Raw genomic sequence first — 5707 nt, 5'->3', positions numbered from 1 at the left:
GCGAAGAATATTCGCGTTAACTCTTCTTACATTAAAAAGGCCTTTGAGTGTAAAACTGCTCTTCTGAACTCTAATCAGTTAGTTAATAGAAAAACAGGTAAGAATAAAACAATGCTGCCTTAATTAAAAAGCTGCTATTTTAGAACTTGAATAAGTGCCCCTAAAGTGACCAATGTGAGGGACCAGAAAAGTATATCTTGGTTAAGTAATAAATGACCATTTTCTTTTTTGTACTTAAGAATATTTTTGCTCAATTATTTTACTATAATGAGAAAAAGTTCTAAAGATGTCACCTTTAGCCCTAGCCCATTTGGCTCAGAGGATAGAGCATTGACCTGTGGACTGAAGGGTCCTACGTTCTATTCTGGTTAAGGGCACATACCTCAATTGCAGGCTCCTCCCAAGCCTGGGCCCTGGTAGGGGTGCATGCAGGAGGCAACCAATCGATGTGTTTCTCTCACATCGTTATTTCTCTGTCTTTTCCTCTCTTTGCCACTCTCTCTAAAAATCAATGGAAAAATATCTTCAAGTGAGGAATTAAATGAAAATAAAGTGGCTGTACCATATTAAAAAAATTAAAAAGTGGTACATTAAAAAAAAAAAGATATCACCTTTAAAAAATGGAAACACTCAACTGAGACTTGAGGGAAATTTATAAAATTGTAGTATTTCATAATGTTTTTGAAATTCCAAAGTAGCATTAAAATTTCTTTTTCTTTGCATCAGATCAATTACATAATAAATTAGTACTACCCCAAAATATTAATCTTGTTCAATTAGTACTTTAGTTAGTACTAAACTTCACAGAAAGTTAAATCATCCCACAAATTGTGTATCGGATTGTATTTTAGAGTCCTAGGACATAAACTATTAAAAAATGATAGTAGTGTGCTCAGTGTATTGAATACTGACCTATGAACCAGGTGGACAAGGTTCGATTCCTGGTCAGGGCACATGCCCCGGATTACAGGCTCGATCCCCAGTGGAGGGCATGCAGGAGGCAGCTGATCAGTGATTCTCTCTCACCATTGATGTTTCTATCTCTTTCTTCTCCCTGCCTCTCTGAAATCAATAAAAAATATATTTTTTTAAATAACAGTAGTGTTTTAAGGGACTTGAAAATCCCAATGTCATAATTACAGTCACATTTAGAATATCAGCCCTAATTAAAGTGGACCATAACAGGTAATCACAAAATCATTTCTGTTTGATTTTACATATCTATATGTCTATGACATCTTGGGAATTTGTCGCACTTATAGCTCACCAAGTGATCTCAATTAAGATGAACCCAATGTGAAGATGTAATTCCAAAGAAGCAGAAGTTTCATTCTCTTCTTCAGGCTCCAAACAATAACTCCACTTCTTGGGAAAAACTGGGTGGTTTGTGGTCGTGGCCATGATGAGTGAGAGAACTGCTGTCCAAGTAGAAGTGTTCTCCTACCTCTCCCCACCCTTCATCATTGAAAGGGTGAGGTGACGGAAAACTGGAAGCTTAAAGCTCAAGCTACTCTCTTTAGATAAATACTACTAATTGAAATGTGCCTTTGAAGATGTGTTCTAAAAGAACTAAGTTGTTATGATGTAGGTACTGCCTTCATAGCACGGTTGTTTTCAATATTTTGAGAATTGCTATATTAATTTTTATAATGGAAACTTTAGTAAATTGCTACAGTTTTATATCCTAAAATTAAAACAGTGTGTAAATATTTTTTAATGGTCTGATCAGGCCAGAAAAGTTAAGTTGAAATATTTAAGATGTGATTATAAGTCAGAGTATACATGGGTTATATTTTGTGAATTTTCATGAACTTAATTGTTATTTAAATATTGTGTTAATTTTTTCAGTGAGTATGTTATAGTGTCAAATGGTAAACTAAAGGGAATAAAAACCATCATTGTCTTAAGGTGAGATTTCTCCTGGTTTATATATTGAATATTTAGCAAGTTTGTGAACATATTTATGTTTATAAATGATGGCAAACGACCATTTTCTTGCTTTATATCATAGTGGTATAGTTTAATTCTTTATAATTTCAAAAGGTATACTTAACTGGAACCTTTATAATTAGAGACATTTTAATTTTTATTTAATTGTATGCTGCCTTTTTCTCCTCCAAATTTGTCAGCAATTGAAGACTGTGGAAGCATGGTGTTTTACAGACTTGAAAACAATTTGATTCACAATTTATTTTTAAACATTTAAAACTATACTAATCGAATTAAAACTTTTATTTTAAAATGCTGGTGCCATGTTGCTTGATCAGATTACGTCGAAAGTCCTTTACAGATATGTGAAGGGACAGGCAGCGTCTACCTTCTCTCCCAGGGTGCTGGGCGCCTGTGCAGAGTGGTGGCGAAGACTCTCAGTGTCCTCTGTTTTCAGGCCTACGGCGCAGTTAGTTTGGGGCCATGTGACTTACTTCTGACTGACCAGTGAGCTGTGGGGACAAGTGATGTGTGGCTTCAGATTCGGCAGTAAAACTCACTGCCATCACAATCCATGGTCATGACTGATCAGTCTCCCAGCTTCCTGCTTGGCTGTAAAAACACAGCAAAATGGAAGCAGCCAGGACCCCGTGAGGCACTTAGAGAGGAGAACCTGCTGACTTCATTGGACTGACATGAACAAGAAATAAATGTATATATTTAGTTACTAAAGCATAATAGTCTGTCCTGTCTTGGGCATTATAATATAAACAGAAAAATAAAATCATTTTAAAAATCAGTTATAGGAGACAGGATGACAGCAGCAGTAGGTCTTTTTTCAGTCTCCTAAGTCCCCATGGAGCTATCCTATAACAAAAGAAAAGCAAACACAGTGGCCCTATCTTCACTAAAATTAGGTACTGGACTGTCCCTGTGAATCCTATAATCTGACTAAAACTACCAATAGAACAAGATCATATGGGAACGAGCTTTGAGGAGCAAGCAGAGAAAAAGTAAGGGAGAAATGAGACGTTTGTAAGAACCAAAGAATCTAGAATTTGGCAACATGTACTGAGCCCCAAAGGAGGAGTCCACAGTAGTGGTGGCAAGCTCACCGGTAGATCTAAAAGCCACAGTCACAATTGGGAGAGGGCTGTCTAGCAATAAGTTACTGTATCCTGGGAAAAGGAGCTGCAGGAAGGTATGGGGTGCGAGGGCAACCTGGGTCTTCAGGGTTCTCAGCAGTAGCTCTGAGCGCACATAGGCCTGCACCAGGGGAAACAGGTATGGAATCCACATGGACAAGGGAAGGAAGCTGGGGGTAAAGGTGAGAAGGTCCAGACACTGAATAGAGCATGACCAAATAAAGTCAGAAAGTACCAAAGAGTACGCAGAAAACTATTATCTAATACTATTCAGTAACTGACAGGAGAGAGAACCCTAGAACCACAAAACTGGGAAACCCCTGGCTCACCTCACCTCCTACATAGGAATCTTTGAAAAATAAAGATAAACCCATTATCAGCATTTGCCCACCATCCAGAACTGAAATATCATTGCTGACATGTACACATAAGGAACTGTTTGACATTGAAATTGGGTCTCAAAAGAACTGGTGGCCCAGAAAGAAGCTCACTACAGACTGATGCATATGCCTTTCAGCTTGTTGCTTGTCTCATTTTTGGTTCTTATATTTCCAGTAGGACATGATCTCACTCATCCATTGGATGTGGGCACATCTCCGGTATCGGGGCGTGGGGGAGAGGGGTGCAGGAGGCAGCTGGTCGATGTTTCTCTCATCGACGTTTCTAGCTCTCTATCTCCCTCTCTGTAAAAAATCAAAATATATTTTTTAAAAAATAAGAAATGTCATTATTTATAAGCTAGTGGCCTAGTACATGAAATTGGTGCGGGAGGGGTGTTGTCCCTCAACCTGGCCTGCAACCTCTCAAAATCTGGGACTGTTGGCTCCTAACCACTTGCCTGCCTGCCTGATCACCCCTAACCACTGTGCATACCAGCCTTCTCACCCCCAACTATCCCCCCTTGCTTGCCTGGTTGCACCCAACTGCTTCCCCCTGCCGACCTGCTCTCTCCAAACTGACCCCCCCCCCCCACCAGCCTGGTCGCCTCCAACTGCCCCCACCCTGCTGGCCTGCTCGCCCCCAACTGCCCTCCCCTCCTAGCCTGATTGCCCCTAACCGCCTCTGCCTTGGCCCTGACACCTTGGCTTTGACCGGAAGGATGAAGATCTCCTGGTCTGATTAGCAGATTACCCTTTTATTAATATAGAGGCCTGGTGCACGGGTGGGGACTGGCTGGTCTGCCCTGAGGCGGTTCTGGATCAGGGGGGGCCCCTTGGGGGACATGGCCAGCCTGGGTGAGGGGCTGATGGCCATTGCCATCTTTGAGGGTGGAGCAGTCAATTAGCATATTTCCTCTTTATTAGATAGAATTACATAATTATGCATATAGAAAATTTAAAAGAATCTATTGATAACTCTTAGAATTAATAAGTGAATTCTGTAAGGTTTATATACCAGCAACATTGGTTAGAAAAAGAAAAAAATTTAATATACCATTTATAGCAGCAACAAAACATCGAATTCAATCAAAGATGTGCAAGATTCTTATACCAAACTGTGAGTATTGAGAAAATTGCAGTAAATATGGGCAAGATGCCCACAGTGGTAGGTGTTTTTTATACTCTGTCATTTTCCATGTTTCCATTATTTCAATAAAAAGAATAAGGCTTGCCCTAGCCAGTTTGGCTCAGGGGATTGAGCGTCGGCTCGGACTGAAGGGTCTCAGGTTTGATTCCAGTCAAGGGCACATGCCCAAGTTGTGGGCTCGTCCCCAAATGGGGGCATGCAGGAGGCAGCTGATCAATGATTCTCCCTCATTGATGTTTCTCTCTCCCTCTCCCTTCCTTTCTGAAATCAATAAAAAATAAATTTAAAAAAAAGAATAAGCCTGTATAATATACAGTGTATATGATAACACATTTACATGAATGTTTTGTTTGCCACCTTTATTCGTTTGCTGGGGCTGCCATAACAAAATACCACAGTCTGAATGGCCTAACCAACAGAAATTTGTTTTCTGAGTCTGAAGACTGGGAGTCCAAGGTCAAAGTGCCAGCAGGCCTGTTTGACCTGCCTCCTTGGTTTACGGAAAGCTCCTTCTCATTGTGTCCTCACATGGCCTTTTCTCTGTGCATGCACATCCCTGGTGTCTCTCCCTCTTATAAGGACACCAGCCCCAAAGAATTAGGACCCACCATATAACCTCATTTAACCTTAATTCCTTCTTTAAGGTCCCTGTCTCCAAAAATAGTCACATTGTCAGTAAGGCCTGACAATGAATTTTGGGGAGGACACATTTCAGTCCATAATACCACCCAAAGTAAAAAACGTAAGCAGCTGCATACTCATTCAATGTCTTAATGTGGCCAAGATCAGCCTCTACCTTAGCCAATACTGCAGTCCAGCCACCTTATGAGTCATATTCCTAATGGAAGACTGAGATCATAAGAACAGCTGCCTGTAAATATTTTCTAAAGTGAAGCCTGAGAGTCTTTCTAATATTGTGCAGGCACTTTCCAACCTGGATTTGTAATAATTATTTTGTCTACGGAGATAAATGTCTTGCTTACTGCTGAGCTCTTGGTTCTGTTCTATGTAATTGTAAACCAGAGCCTCTCATTTCTCACTTATGGCAGATACATGAATTTGCTTTAGCTAGTTTTCATTTCCTTTATAAAATCCCAACTCCTGAA

This window comes from Pipistrellus hanaki, assembly GCF_964339955.1.
Source record: "Pipistrellus hanaki genome assembly, chromosome: 1".
NCBI lineage: Eukaryota > Metazoa > Chordata > Mammalia > Chiroptera > Vespertilionidae > Pipistrellus > Pipistrellus hanaki.
This window is presented reverse-complemented; position numbering follows the sequence as displayed.